The sequence below is a fragment of the Periophthalmus magnuspinnatus genome, chromosome 24 (genome assembly GCF_009829125.3).
Source record: "Periophthalmus magnuspinnatus isolate fPerMag1 chromosome 24, fPerMag1.2.pri, whole genome shotgun sequence".
In the NCBI taxonomy this organism is placed as follows: domain Eukaryota; kingdom Metazoa; phylum Chordata; class Actinopteri; order Gobiiformes; family Gobiidae; genus Periophthalmus; species Periophthalmus magnuspinnatus.
In genome coordinates this window covers 24,014,695-24,030,819 of record NC_047149.1, presented here as the reverse complement: position 1 = coordinate 24,030,819, position 16,125 = coordinate 24,014,695, and the positions used below count along the sequence as shown (strand labels likewise).

Genomic DNA, 16,125 nt, shown 5'->3' with positions numbered 1-16,125 from the left:
CGTTGTCCGTAGTAACCCACTTCAGGCCCAAATGGGTTACTACGAGCAACGTCCTAGAAACTTACCCCAGAAACCCTCACACGTTTAAAACTCCTCTGTGATATTTGCTATTTCTGTGTTTTACTGCAGGTGGCGCTGTAACGAGGTGTTTGCGACCTGCCCGTGTCCAAAATGTCTCCTGTGTGTGTTACATTTGTGTTCTGTGTGCGTCACGTTACTCCTCGCTTCTGTTCGTTTAATTATAGTTTATAATTACGTGACCGGCTGATATTATTATTCATTTTTAATCCAGCTGCTCATTAAACATTACACTGAACACATGTGGCCGAACGTTTAAATTACTTTGATAAATTGGTCTGTCTGCAAGGTACTACTACTACTACTACTACTGCTAATTCTACTGCTACTACTACCACTTACAGATTGAGTAATGTTTTTTTTCATGGCCAATACTGATCGTTTAGAATCGAGAAATCAGCCCCAAATATCGGCTCAAAAATATCAGCATTTTCCTCATAAATATATGACCACGATTACCACTACTACTGCTACTACTGCTGCTACTACTACTACTGCTACTACTACTACTACTACTACTACTACTACTGCTACTGCTACTGCTACTGCCACTACTGCTACCGCTACTATTACTGCTACTACTATTGCTGTTGCTATCACTACTACTTCAGCTACTGCTGCTACTACTGGTACTACGACTACTACTACCTACTACTGTTACTGCTACTACTTCGGCTACTACCACTACTATTACCAGTACTGCCACTACTGCTAGCGCTACTATTACCGCTACTACCGCTACTACTGCTGCTACCACTAGCGATACTACTACCACCGCTACCACTACTGCTGCTACTTTCGCTATCACTATCACTACTACTTCCACTACTGCTTACCACTACTACAACTACTGCTGCTACTTCTGATACTACAGCTACTTCTACTTCTAATGCTACTACTTTCCCTACTACCACTACTAATTCTGCTACAACCATTACCACTACTACTACCCCTATCACTACCACTACTACTACTACTACTGCTACTACTTCCGATACTACCGCTACTTCTACCTCTACTCCTAATGCTACTACTTCCCCTACTACTACTACTACCACTACTACTGTTTCCGCTACTTCCGCTACTGCTGCTACTTCTGCTACAACCACTAGTACTACCACTACTGCTAGCGCTACTATTACCACTACTACTAGTATTACCACCACCAAACTGTCAAATCGATCCCGACCCTTAAAGTATTTAAAAAAGTTACTTCAAATTGCTTCATGCTACTGAAAATAATGAAACATCCCCTTAATTCTGTACTGTACTACGTAATCTTAACTACATAACTTCACTTTTATCACTATATTTATTTATACAACTAACAAAATATTCAATATATACACGAGAACCTTGATTTTTTGTAGAAATTCCAGCGTTGCACGAGAGAAATACAGAAATATAACTGTGTAAATATACGACACGACATATTTAAATTCAGTTATTCACACCAAACCGACACATAACACAATTCAAAAGTCCACAGATCTGATCCGTGTTCTGTCGGACACTTAAACGTCCCCGGCGTGGGATCGTATTGGCTCGTGTCTCGGCGTTGGCCCCGACTCAAAGCCTCGTCCTTGGTCCTGATGGGGCGACACAGCTGGGCCCATTCACGCCGCTTTGTCGGACATGAGTGCTTCCTGTGATACACGTCCACATTATCTGCTCTGGTGTGAACGCCGCTCGATGGGAGGCGCAGATACGAGCGCCGCGTGGCTTCGTCGGCGCCGTCTGCCCTCGTTTATACGCTCCGGGATAAATGTAGTGTGGTATAATAAAAGCTCACGTGTCGTATTTTTGTAGTATTTTCAGAAGTTAAACCTTTTTGGACCTGTTTTTTCCCACGCGTTCGGCTCCACTCAAATGAAGCTAATCGAGGCTAGCAGTTTTAGCGGCTAATTTAGAGCCGAGTTTCGTATTTGGAATTCCGACTGTGAGTGTCATGACAACCAGAGAGCCAATCAGGAGTGAGGCTGTTGCAATTACCCACACTGCTGGTTTAGCAACGCTGTCAATCAAACCTGTTGCTAACGCTAACAGGAGCGACTTTGGGGGAAAAAAGGCGCCTGATTCGTCTGTTATTAATGTTCATATTTTGAATTACGGACAAAATAGCGAAATAAAAATGTATCGCTGGTTAATACGAACATTTTAAGACCAAAATGACGAGTCTGACATCAGCAGTAACGGAGAGACGGGCCACGGTTTTTCAATAGAAAGTGGTCGTGGAGAAAGTCGTTTGCTCTCTCTCTCTCTCTCTCCTTCTCAGCCTCGCTCACTTTCTCTCTTTCACTCTTTCTCTCTCTCTTTTGCTCTCACTTTCTTTCACTTTCCTTCTTGCTCTCTCTCTTTCTCTATGTTGCTCTCTCTCATTTGCTCTTTCATTCTTGCTCTCTTTCCCCATCTCTTTTGGTCTTTCTCTCTCCTGCTCGTTCGCTCTTGCTCTCTTTTCCTTTCTCTCTTGCTTTCTCGCTCTTGCTGGATTTCTCTTTTGATCTTACTCTTTCTTGCTCTTTCTCTCTTATTTGCACTCTCTCTTGCTCTCTTTTCCTCTTTCACTCTCTTCTCTCTTTTGCTCTTTCTTGCTCTTGCGCTCTCTCTTTGTTGCTCTCTTGTTCTTTCTCTCACTCTCTCACTCTTGTTATCTTTCTCTTTTTTCTCTTCCTCTCTCTCTTGTTGTCTTTCTCTTTTTTTCTCTTCCTCTCTGTCTTTGTTGCTCTCTTGTTCTTTCTCTCACTCTCTCTCATGTTGTCTTTCTCTTTTTTCTCTTCCTCTCTTTGTTGCTCTCTTGTTCTTTCTCTCACTCTTTCACTCTTGTTGTCTTTCTCTCTTTTTTCTCTCTTTGTTGCTCTCTTGTTCTTTCTCTCACTCTCTCTCTTGTTGTCTTTCTTTGTCTTCCTCTCTCTCTTTGTTGCTCTCTTGTTCTTCCTCTCTCTCGTTGTCTTTCTCTCTTTTTTTCTTCCTCTTTGTTGCTCTCTTGTTCTTCCTCTCTCTCGTTGTCTTTCTCTTTTTTTCTTCCTCTTTGTTGCTCTCTTGTTCTTCCTCTCTCTCGTTGTCTTTCTCTTTTTTTCTTCCTCTCTTTGTTGCTCTCTTGTTCTTCCTCTCTCTCTTGTTGCCTTTCTCTCTTTTTTCTCTTCCTCTTTTTCTATATTATTTATGACACATTTATCTGTAGCTTGTTTCTTTGTAAATAAAACAAGGTGAAAAACTTAAACCAAAATCAGTCTCTCTCTTTTTAAACTCATCTGTCTCTGAGGTAAAGTGGGCGATGCCATCAGGCGAAGTTACACGTCAGATCTACGGAGGGGCGAGCCATTTTCACAGCTAAAATTCACATTTATCGTGATTTGATGAATAAAACCTCCTGTATTTGTCCTCACGGATCCACAGCTTCAGTTTCATCCGATCCATTTCTTCATTTCTCCTGTGTTGTGTTTCAGGCTCGGAGGGCTGGCTTCTATCCCGACTGACTCCGTTTGAGGTTTGGGGGGGAAAAAACGTGGAATACTTAAGTTTTCCTGCAGCGCGGACACTGGGAGAGATCATCTGTTCAGCTCGTCCTGCTATGGTCAACCTGGACTGACCACTTCCTCCAGAGCATCTCCTCAGACTGAGTAAGTCACAAACTCCCGCACGGTTTTGTCACGGTGCAGTTTGTTTATGGAATTTTTGGGTTCAGATTTGGAAAAAGATGTTTGGGAACGTTTCTATAGTTTGATTTGTTTTTGAGCAGCTCTGATTTGATAAAGTTTAAGCTCAAGTCGTTGTAATTTACGCTGATCAGACGTGTTGTTTTGAGTGTTTTTTTGGAGCTCGTGTCGTCGGCGTTTCGTTATTTCTGAGTGTAGTGACGTCGCGCTGCCACACGGGGGCAGGTGTGAGTTTTACCAGTTTATGATGTGTTTTTATAAAGTCACTATGTGGAGCTTTAATCCGCCGTGAACATCAGTGTTTTTAATCGTAGTCATTTTGTGTAAGATTTTGTCACGTGATATAGAGACGTGTGTGTGTGTGTCTATGGGGTGTGTCTCTCACGTTCTCACACTCGTTTGTTCACTCCTTTTCTTTCTTTTGCACTCTTTCACTCACTGTCTCTTTCCCTCTTTCTCACTCTTGCTCTTTCTTTCGCTATCTCTCATGCTCACACTCTCTCCTTCGCTCTCTCGCTCGCTTGCTGTCTCACTCTTTCTCGCTCTCTCACCCTCACTCTTTCCGCCTCGCTTTCTATTTCTCCATCTCACTCTCTTTTGCTTTCTCTCGCTATCTCCCTCTCTCGCTGTCTACCTCGCTCTCTCACCCTACTCCCTATCTCTCTATCTTGCTCTCTTTCGTTCTCTCCCTCTATCTCAGCTCTCCGTTTCTCTCTTTCTCTCCCTCGTATTGTCTCCTTTGCTCTCAATCTTGCTCTCCCTCTTTCTCATTCTGCCTTTCTCGCACTCACTTTCTCGCTTTCTCTCTCGCTCTATCTATCTTTCTTTCTCGCTCTCTCACCCTCTCAATCTCTCTCCCTCGCTTTCTCTCTCTATCTCGCTCTTTTGCTCTCTCCCTCTATCTCAGCTCTGCCTCTCTCTCTCTTATTGTCTCCCTCGCTCTCTCAATCTCTCCCTCTCATTCTGTCTTTCTCGCACCCTCGCTCTCTCCGTCTCTCTTGCTCTCTCCTTCTTTCATGCGCTCTCACTCTCTCTCCTTCGCTTTCTGTTCCTCCACCTCGCTGTCTTTCGCTCTCCATCTCCCTCTTCACCTCTTTCTTACTGTCTATCTCACTGTCTTTTGTTCTCTCCCTCTATCTCAGCTCTCCCTCTTTCTCTTTCTCTCCCTCTTTCTTTCTTTCTTTCTTTCTCTCTTTATCAGGCCCATGTACAAACTCATTAATCTCACAAAATAAAACATGATTCGTACCAGATTACGCTGCTGCTGTTTTCCCTCTGCAGTCCCAGTCGTCTTCCTCTCGTTCTTTTTTCATCCCTCCGTTTCTGCAGTATAAATAGTACAAATATATAAATACAAACCGTACTCGCGTTTGTGTGTCGTCGTTTCTTTATTTCTTTTATAAATCGCACGATATTTAGATGAAATTTAACACAAAATGGTTAAAAATCTGTTAAAAATACTTCATTTTCCGTGAGATTACACAAGTTTCCAAATATCTCTGTGTAAAAATCCTGCAAAATCATGTCATAAAAAGTATTTCCTGCACTAGTACTAACACACAAAAGTACTAGATCTGACAATATCGACGCAGATTATTAAAAACCTTCCATTTTTTCTGTGTTTTTCGTTGAAACCGGCCTCTAGTTCTGCTCTTCTCCGTTGTGGGAGCTGGAATCGCACCGCAAAGTTTAGTACTGGTTTAGTTCAAGTTTAGTCCAGGTTTAGTCCAGGTTTAGTCCAGGTTTAGTCCAGGTTTAGTCCATGTTTAGTTCATGTTTAGTTCATGTTTAGTCCACGTTTGGCCCAGGTTTAGTCCAGGTTTAGTACAGATTTCATCCAAGTTTGGTCCAAGTTTAGTCCACGTTTGGTCCATGTTTAGCCCAGGTTTAGCCCCAAGTTTATCCTCAGTTTAGCCCTAGTTTAGTCCAAGTTTAGCCCAGTTTTAACCCAAGTTTAGTCCAGGTTTAGCCCAGTTTTAGCCCAAGTTTTGTCCAGGTTTAGTCCAGGTTTAGTCCAAGTTTAGTCCAAGTTTAGTCCAAGTTTAGCCCCAGTTTAGCCCCAGTTTAGCCCCAGTTTAGCCCCAGTTTAGCCCCAGTTTAGCCTCAGTTTAGCCCCAGTTTAGCCCAAGTACAGCCTGGGTTAGTGTGCACTGCAGTTTCCCTGTGGGAGCTGGAATCAAACCACCAACCAATGTTCTACCAACTGAGCCACTGTTGCCCATTCGTTCAGTCTGGACCTGGTTGGACCTGGTTGGACCTGGTTGGACCTGGTTGGACCTGGTTGGACCTGGTTTAGTCCTGGTGAAGCTTTGGTTTGTTCCTGTTTTAGTCCGGGTGTGTTCTGGCTTCATTCTGGGTTTAGTCTACTTCTGCTCTTCTCCGTTATTATCGATCAGTATCCGTTCGGTTTTATTTCTTTTTTTCTCTTTGCTTCTTTTGTTTTGCATCACGAGCTCGAAGGGCCCGACGGAGCTCGCCGACGTAGACCCGGCTCGTATCGACTCGCCGGATCTTTGCGCCGCTCTAGTTGTTTTTGTTGTAATTAAGAGAAATGGAGCAAAAGTTGAATGGGCCAGTGCTCGGCGCCGGATACACTGGATTATGGGATTAGAGAGTCGGGCTCGTCGCTTAAGCTGTGACCAAACACCACTCTGTTTGTTTGTCCTGGAGATGGAGGGGGAGGTCTTTTAAGGACGCTTACCTTCTACGGACACTTTAGACTTTAGAGTTTTACAGAGATACTTCCTCGTACTCGTTTAACGGCGTCGCAACGTAGGAAAAACGGCGATTGAGCGGTGGAGTTTTGGCGTTTTGAGTTTAAATAATCCCGTTTTTAAATAGTCGCGCTTTACGAGTTTTGCGTTTCCGCTCAGACGTTAATAATAATAATATGGAGGAAAGAACAGAGAGAAAGGAAGGAAGGAAAAGAAAGAAGAGAATGGAGGGGGAAAAGGAAGGAAAAAGAAGAGAATGGTGGGGAAAAGGGAAGGAAAAGAAGAGAATGGTGGGGAAAAGGAAGGAAAAGAAAGAAGAGAATGGAGGGGGAAAAGGAAGGAAAGAAAGAAGAGAATGGTGGGGGAAAAGGAAGGAAGGAAAGAAAGAAGAGAATGGTGGGGAAAAGGGAAGGAAAAGAAAGAAGAGAATGGAGGGGAAAAAGGAAGGAAAAGAAAGAAGCGAATGGAGGGGGAAAAGGAAGGAAAGAAAGAAGAGAATGGAGGGGGAAAAGGAAGGAAAGAAAGCATTAGGAAAGGAGTGAACTAGGAAGAAAACAAGAAAAAGAAACAAAGAAAAGCATGGGATGGAGGATGAAAGACAGAAAGAAGAGAAGAATAGTGGATGAAGAAAGAAAGGAATGGATAAAACTGGAATGGTAGGATGAAGGAAAGAATTATGAAAAAGAGGGATGTGGAAAGGAAAGAACAGAGAGGAAGGAAGGAAGGAAAGGAAAGAAGGAAGAGAATGGTGGGGGAAAAAGGAAGGAAAGAAGACAATGGAGGGGAAAAAGGAAGGAAAGAAGACAATGGAGGGGAAAAAGGAAGGAAAGCATTAGGAAAGGAGGGAACTAGGAAGAAAACAAGAAAAAGAAACAGAGAAAAGCCTGGGATGGAGGATGAAAGATGGAAAGAGAAGAAAGAAAAAGGAATGAATAAAACCGGAATGGTAGAATGAAGGAAAGAATTATGAAAAAAGAGGGATGTGGAAAGGAAAGAAGGAAAAGAAATTGCACCAAAAAACCAGCGAAACCGCGAAAGTTGAACCGCGATGCATCGAGGGGACGGATGTACTTTAGTATTTTTCTTCTACTTCCTCCAAAATGATCAAACGTGAGCGTCTGCGTACACTGGCGTAGAAACGAGCGTGCGAATGTTTACGTCGTTTGCGTAGCCCTGAAAGTAGAAAAATGTAAAAAAAACGCTGTATAAAAATGTGACCGTTTACCATTTACAATCCCGTCTAGTCTCGCGGTGGCGGCTCTTTTCCGAGAACCTCCGGAGACCTTCTGGGAATCTCCGAGCCCTGGGAACGACTCGGTAAACACGATCTCTCTAATTCCTCGTGAATGAAGCGTCGCGCACCACGGCGTCTGAGCAGCCTCCACGCCGCAGACGCACAGAAGGAAAGGGAGCCGCGAGCAGCCGAGCCCCGCCGTCCCCGCCGTCCCCAGCCGAGTCCTGATTGAAGGTTTTGGGCCGCGGTTCTGACAGGAACAGACCCGGAGAGAGACGCAAAACACGGGCGCAAATGTGCTTTTTTAAGGACGCTGCTGCAGTATTTATTCTCGCTGTGTATCCGTAATAGGTTTGCTTTCCCAGTCTGGAGTTCGTGACAATCTCAAACGGAGGACAGGGGCCAATTCACCTTATTCCGGAAGTTGCCGTGGGCGTCTCCGGCGTCGTTGGGGTCGTGTTATTTTGCGCGGGGCTGCTGATCTTAACTGCAAATAAGTTCTATAGGGACTGCAGATGTTTTAACGGGGACAGTGTCGACTTGTTTTTGCACAAATAAACCGACTTTATATCGGATTTTAGTTGTGAAAGTTTTTCCAGTTTCTATGTTGGAAATGAGTGGGATTCTCGAAGTGTCGTCGCAAACACGGGGCTGTTGCTGTTTAGTTGCGTTTATGGTTTAAGTGCGTGGGGCGATACGCTTGGAGTTTGTTTTTTAAAGTGCAAAAAGATGGACAGGTTCTGATTTTTATTAAATGGTCATGAGGTGGGTTGTGTGTCTTGCCCAAGGACACAGTGACGGCGTTCACCTGTGGGAGCTGGAATCGCACCGCCAAGTTTAGTTCAGGTTTAGTCCACGTTTTGTCCACATTTTGTTTAGGTTTACTCCAGGTTTAGTCCATGTTTAGTTCATGTTTAGTCCACGTTTGGCCCAGGTTTAGTACAGGTTTAGTACAGATTTTGTCCAAGTTTGGTCCAAGTTTAGTCCATGTTTAGCCCAGGTTTAGCCTCAAGTTTATCCTCAGTTTAGCCCAAGTTTAGCCCGGGTTTGGCCCAGGTTTAGTCCAAGTTTAGCCCAGTTTTAGCCGAAGTTTATTTAAGGTTTAGCCCCAGTTTAGCCCAAGTACAGCCTGGTTAGCGTGCACTGCAGTTTCCCTGTGGGAGCTGGAATCAAACCACCAACCAATGTTCTACCAACTGAGCCACTGTTGTGTTCAGTCTGGACCTGGTTGGACCTGGTTGGACCTGGTTTAGTCCTGGTGAAGCTTTGGTTTGTTCCTGTTTTAGTCTGGGTGTGTTCTGGCTTCATTCTGGCTTCATTCTGGGTTTAGTCTGCGTTTAGTCGAGATTTAGTTCTGTATTTTTAGACCCGGTTGTCGTGTGCAGTGTGACACACAACGACACACACACGTGTGTGTGACTGTGTGCAGATGACATTGTGTATTTACATTTGAAGTGTGTGGAATGGCTTTGGTTGGACTGTGTAAGGCTCTGTGTTCATTAGGCTTCTCCTTAGTCTCGGTTTAGTCTGGGTTAGGACCAGGTTTATGCCAGGTTTAGTTTGAGTTTAGTCTGGGTTTAGTCCGTGTTTAGTTTGGGTTTAGTCCAAATTTACTCTGTGTTTAGTCCGGGTTTTATCCAGTTTTATGCCAGGTAGTCTCTGTTTAGTCCAGATTTAGTCCTGGATTTCTAGCTCTAGTTAATCCTAATTTCACACACACACACACACACACACACACCCCCACACACACACACACACACACACACACACACACACACACACACAGTCCATATTTCTTGTGTGGATCTGACATTATTCTGCCATATTTGCGTGGTGTATTTGCGTCTTGTATTTGCGTTGTGTATTTGTGTCGTGTATTTGCGTTGTGTATTTGTGTCGTGTATTTGCGTCTTGTATTTGCGTTGTGGTGTTTTGCGTTGTGGCATATTTGCGTTGTGTTTTTGCGTCGTGTATTTGCGTTGTAGCACATCGGGCGGAGCATTTTAAGTGTGCGTAATGCTCCGTGGTTGCGCGGCGTAATGCTCCGTGTTCATTAGGCTTCTCCTTGGACCAGAATATGAAATCCCCCATAATGCACTTGTCTTGAGTGAGTGCTTTAAATCTCCTTGGCGCCTTGTAATGGGTTTGCTTAAAAAGACGAGATTGATTTGAGCTCAGAGGGCTGGATACCGGCCGCTTGTTTGTGAGACAGACAAAAGTTTCGAGAGGATGGGAGAAAAGTAGACGAAAGTTTGCACAAAGCCCGTCGCCGAGTGCCTCCCCTCCTCTGCGGCGTCTCCACGGTGAATCGGCTGGCGGTGTTTGCAGATCGAACAGCGGGAGGTATAGAAGTGCGCTTTGAAATGTGACAAGAGCCATATAGTGAATTCATTTGTGTTCAACGGCACGCTAATTAAAAACATTACAATCGTTGTCATTTATACGCGGCGGCGGCGGCGGCGGCGTCTATAGCCTCCCCGTGTTGCAGTGAGTTCGGTGCGAGCGTGCGCCAGATGGGACGTAATGGGTTGGTAATTTACTGACAGTTAAATTATCGCTAGTGAATGAATATGAGGCCGAACGGTCCAGGGTTTTGCAGCATCGACTAGAGCTTTGAATGAAAAGGTAAAACTCCAGCGAGGTACTCACAGGGAGGGAGCAAACGGTGTACGGGGTTTAGTCTGGGTTTAGTCTGAGTTTAGGCCAGGTTTAGGCCAGGTTTAGTCCACGTTCAGCCCACGTTTGGTCCATGTTTAGTCCAGGTTTAGCCCAGGTTTAGTCTAGGTTTAATCCAGGTTTAGTCCAAGTTTAGTCCAGGTTTAGTCGTGGTTTAGGCCAGGTTTAGGCCAGGTTTAGGCCAGGTTTAGGCCAGGTTTAGTCCAGGTTTAGTCCAGGTTTAGTCCACGTTCAGCCCACGTTTAGTCCATGTTTAGTCCAAGTGCAGTCCGAGTTTAATCCAAGTTTAACCCACGTTTAGTCCACGTTCGGTCCAGGTTCGGTCCAGGTTTAATCGTAGTGTAGTCCAAGTGTAGTCCAGGTTTAGTTCAGGTTTTGTCCAAGTTTAACCCGCATTTAGCCCAAGTTTAGCCCAAGTTTAGCCCAAGTTTATCCTCACTCTCTTTCTCCTTCCTCTCTCTCCTCACTCGCTTTCCTTTCTACCACCCTCACTTTCTATTTTTTCTCTCTTTCTCGTTCTCCCTCTTTCCCTCTCTCTCTCACTCCCATTTGGATCCCTCTTTTTCTCCCCCATCTTTTTCTCTCGACTTTCTCTCCTATTTTCTTTCTCCCCTTGTCTCCTAGGTCTGTCTCTTTCTCTCCTCTTCCCCTCTTTCTATCTGTCCTTCTACCTCTTTCTCTCCCTTTTCTCCCCATCCCACCTCTCTTCTGTCTCTGAACTCTTTCGCTTTTTCCTCTGTCCTTCCTCTTTTTCTCGCTCTCTCTCCCTCCCTCCCTCCTCACTCTTCTATTTCCTCACTTGTCCCTCCTTTTCTCTCTCTCCTTCTCTCACTCTCTCCTTTCCTCCGCTCTCCGTCTCTCTTCACTCTCTATCCTCTTTTTTTCTCCCCCCTTTCTCTTGTCACGCTCTTTCAATCATTGAAACACTTCATCGCTTCTCCCTCCTTCTTTCATTCTTTCGTTCCTTTTGCGTCCTCTCTGTCGCTTGTCCCTCTCCTTCTTTCACTCTTTCACTCTTTCATTCCTCTCCTCCGGGCGTCACTCGTTTATCTTGTTTCATTCATTTTGTTAATTTGATGTTTGGTCTTGATATCAGTCTCAATGGTTCTGTGTTTCACATTTGGCCGTGTCTCGCTGTCTTTCATTTTTCTCTCCATTTCTCTTCCTCCGCTCTTTCGCTGTAGACATAATAGATTCTTTCTGTTTCTCTTTCTCTTTAACCCCCTCTCTGTTTTGCTCCTCTCTCTTCCTACTCTCTTTTTCTCTTTCTTCTCTTTCTTTCCCCTCTTTCTCTTCTCTCTCTCCCTTTGCTCTCCTCTTTCTCTCACCACTAACTCCAAACTCTCTCCCTCCCCTCTTTCCTCATCGCTTCCTCTCTTTCTCTCTCCTTTCTGACTCTCCATTCACTTTCTCTTCTTTCTCTCCTCTCTCCCCTCTTTCTTCATTTCTATCTCTTTATCCTCTCTAACTCCCCACTCTCCCTCTCCTCTTTTTCTTCATCTCTTCCTCTCCTCTCTAACTTCCAACTCACTCTTTTTCTCTCTCCTCTCCCTCTCTTCTTTTGCTGTCCTTTCTCTCCCTCCTCTCTAACTCCCCACTCTTTGTTTCTCTCCTCTCTCCCCTTTTTCTTCATTTCTTCCTCTCTCTCCGCTCTAACTCCCAGCTCTCCCCTCTTTCTTCATCTCCTCCTCTCGTCCTCTTTTTCTCTCGCCCCCTCTCTTCCTCCTCTCTCCCTCTCTTCCTCCTCTCTCCCCCTCTCTGCCCCTCTCTCCTCCTCTCCCCCTCTCTCCCTCTTGTCCTCCCCTCTCTTCCTCCTCTCCCCCCTCTCTCCCTCTCTTCCTCCTCTCCCCCTCTCGTCCTCCCCTCTCCCCCCTCTCTTCCTCCCCCCCTCTCTTCCTCCTCTCTCCCTCTCTACCCCTCTCCTCCTCTCTTCCTCCTCTCCCTCTCTCCTCCTCTCCCCTCTCTTCCTCCTCTCCCCCCTCTCTTCCTCCTCTTCCTCTCTCTTCCTCCTCTCCCCCTCTCCCCCCTCTCTTCCTCCTCTCCCCCTCTCGTCCTCCTCTCCTCCTCCTCTTCCTGTCTTCCTCCTCTCTCCTCTCCTCCTCCTCTCCCTCTCTTCCTCCTCTCCTCCTCCTCTCCCTCTCTTCCTCCTCTCCCCCTCTCTCTTCCTCCTCTTTCTCTTCCTCTTTCTCCGTCCTCATACTACACTCCAGACTCTTTCATGTGCGTTAGCCGTATTCGCGCGCTAACTGTTCGCTAATATCTCCGCCTCCGATTCGCCAAATTGAAAAGCATTAGCATGATTTAGCTCGTCGTCTTTCTCCTCCTCAAATCCAGCTCTTCACTCGTGGAAATAAAGTCGCGTTTGATCAGATTTGAACCGCGTTTCGTGATTAGCGACGAATCAAAGGAAACGCGCGACGAAAGCGCTAACGTTCAAATAACTTTATTGATCGAACTGACGACGAACACACTGGATTTATTTTATCTTCTGACAAGTTAGTCTGATTCTTTTCAATATTTTGCTTCAGTTATTTATTTTTAACACACAAACTCTGCATATTTAGACTGAGCTCTTCTCTCAAACTGAAAACACTCTGTTCCACCTTGTGATGTCATCATGTGGTGACAGGAAGTGCGAGGAAAGAGTTGGATGATTTCAACTCTACCCTGTCACCAGCTCTAAATAATGAACCTTTCCATCTCTCTCTCATCTGTTCTCTTGTCCCTCTCTTGTCCCTTTCTCCCTCTCACTCTCTCCTCTCTTTCTCTCTCCTCCCTCTCTATTTCGTGATCCCTTCCTCCTTCCTCTCGTTCTTTCTCACCTTCTATCCTGTCTTTCTCCCTCCTTCCTTCTCCTCAGACTCTCTCACCCTCTATCCTCATTTTTTCTTTCCTTTCTACCAAACTCTTTCTCTCCTTCCTCTTTCTTTCTCTATCCCTCCCTCCTTCTCCTCAGTCTTTCTCATTCTCTATCCTCACTTTCTCTCCTTGCTCTCTCTCACTCTTTTTCTCGATCCCTCCTTCCTTCGCCTCGGTCTCACTCACCTTCTATCTTCACTTTCTCTCCTTATTCTCTCTCTCTCTTTCTCTGTCCTCCTTCCCCTCGCTCTCTCTCATCCTCCATCCTCACTCTCTCCTTTTTACCATACCCCCTTTCTCTCTTTCCCTTCTTTCTCGCTCCCTTCCTCCTTCCCCTTGGTCTCTCTCAGCCACTATCCTCTCTCTCCGTCTCTTCTCTTTTGTCCTCTCTCTGTCTCGTCTCTCTCTTTCTGTCTTTCACCTCTCTCTTCTCTTTCTTTCTCTTTCTGTCTCTCTTCTCTCTCTTCTCTTTCTCTTTCTTCTCATATGGAGGGATTGGGACACATGTTTAACGTGTGATTGTTTTATTTGGTTTTGCACATTTCTTTTTAAGTGACGAGTGAAACAAATGTATTGTTAAAGTCTCTCTCTCTCCTTCTCTTCTCCCCCCTCTCTCCTATCTCTCTCTCTGTCTTTCTCCTCTCCCTCTCCTCTGTCTGTTCTCTTTCTGCCTCTCTCTCTCCTCTTTCTCCTCTCTCTGTCTCGTCTCTCTTTCACTTCTCCCCTATCTCTTCTCTTTCTCTCTCTTTCTGTCTTTCCCCTCTCCCTCTTCTCTCTCTCTTTCTCTTTCTCTCTTCTCATATGGATGGATTGTGACATGTTTAACGTGTGATTGTTTTATTTGGTTTTGCACATTTCTTTTTAAGTGACGAGTGAAACATAAATGTATTGTTAAAGTTTCTCTCTCTCCTTCTCTTCTCTCTCTCTCTCTCTCTCTTCCTCCCATCTTCCCATTTCTGCGTTAATGCCGCTGGCCCGGGGTGGTTGCTGGGATTGTGGGAGTCGTGTCACGGTTGGTAAACTATACGCCGAGCCCAAAGGGAAGGTGCTCGAGTAATAGCACGGAGAGTGTTACTTTAAAAGAACAGGAAAAAAGCAGTGAAATAAATGACCACGGCGCCCCCTCTGTCCTGGAGCCAGATTGCGTGAGCAGTGGCCCGTCCAAAGGTGCAGCCCAAAAGAAAAAATATTTGCAGTATTACCATTTCCACTCCGCGTCGACGATATTGACGATTATATCACGATAATCATTAAACAGAGAATATTATGGATGATCAGGGCCGTCGACTGAGATTTGGGGGGCCCCAGGGCAATACGCCGCACACGGGCCCCTGTGATACAAATGAATAAGAAGAATGTGACGGACGTTTACGGGAACAGTTAACGTTAGAACAGCTGTTTGGGTTAGCGTGATTTCAACTTTAAATGAAAACCTAAAACTAAACCAGGACTAAACAAGGACTAAACCAGGACTAAGCCGGGACTAAACCGGGACTAAACAACCACTAAACCAGGACTAAACCAGGACTAAACCAGGGCTAAACAAGCACTAAACCAGGACTAAACCGGGACTAAACAAGCACTAAACCAGGACTAAACCGGGACTAAACAAGCACTAAACCAGGACTAAACCGGGAGTAAACGAGCACTAAACCAGGACTAAACAAGGACTAAACGAGCACTAAACAAGCACTAAACCAGGACTAAACCGGGACTAAAGCAGGACCAAACTGGGACTAAAGCAGGACTAAACAAGCACTAAACCAGGACTAAGTCGGGACTAAACTGGGACTAAACCAAGACTGATTCAGGATTAAATCAGGGCTAAACTAGGACTAAACTGTGACTAAACTGGGACTAAACTGGGACTAAACTGGGACTAAACTGGGACTAAACGAGGACTAAAAGAGGACTAAATCAGGTTTTTAATCTGCACTTTTCTCTTTTAACGTAAATTTTATGATGATTATTTGTGATTATTTATGTTTTGATTCGTTGTATTATGATTTTACCGTCTTTCTTATTCTGTAAAACACTTTGACTTTGAGCGATCTGTGCCGTACAGATAAACTCACGTTGTGTACTTCTGTTGTACCACTCCTACCTCTTCCTCCAGTCCACACTGTAACCACTACACTCTTTCTACCACACAGTTGCGTGTCTCTCTCCGCACTTCCCTCCCATAATGCCGTTCGCCCGGGGTCCTTGCTGGGATTATGGGAGTAGTGTCACGCTCCGTAAACTGCGGCAGACCCAGGGGGGAGAGAGCGCTCGCTGAGAGGGGCCCGATGTGGTGTTCAGAGCTGGGAGAGTGGAGAAAGAGCGAGACGGGAAGAGGGATGTTGGGAAACTGTGGGGAGTATGATCCAAAATGGCCGCCGGGATGAAACCTTTATCAAAGTGAAGCGCCCAGAGGGGAGACGCGTCGCAGAGTGAAGTGTGTGACAGGTTTTCATGTTTTTGTAATAACTTTAGTTTGGGGGATAGAACCTGTGGCGAAACGTCTTTTTTACCTTGGGCTGCGTCATCAGGAGTATAATACTCCCTACAATGGAAGTGTGACGGGACCAGACGGGACCAGACGGGACCAGACGGGACCAGACGGGACCAGACGGGACCAGACGGGACCAGACGGGACCAGACAACTGTTATTTATCTCTTCAGTTACTACAAAACAACATTGCGTTAATTAAACTCCCTCTCCGTCTCTTTCTCTTTCTTTCTTCTCTGTCTCTCTCCCCCTCTCCCTCTCTCTGTCTCTCTCCCTCTCTCTGTCTCTGTCCCCCTCTCTCTCTGTCTGTTTTTTTCTTCCTCTCTCTGTCTGTTTCTTTCTTCCTCTCTCTCTGTCTGTTTCTCTTTCTTTCTTCTCTCTCTGTCTCTCTCCCCCTCTCTCTCTGTCTGTTTCTCT

At 45.3% G+C, this 16,125-nt stretch overlaps 1 protein-coding gene across 1 annotated transcript in view; it reads left to right on the top strand.

Moving 5' to 3' along the window:
- Positions 1-3,637: 3,637 nt before the first annotated feature.
- The window catches only part of LOC117392565 (kelch-like protein 29), a 566,396-nt gene continuing 553,908 nt past the window's right edge, over positions 3,638-16,125 (top strand). Inside the window, exon 1 of the mRNA XM_055232188.1 lies at positions 3,638-3,698. The gene's annotated coding sequence lies outside the window, so the exon portion shown is untranslated. The remainder of the gene's footprint in view (positions 3,699-16,125) is intronic.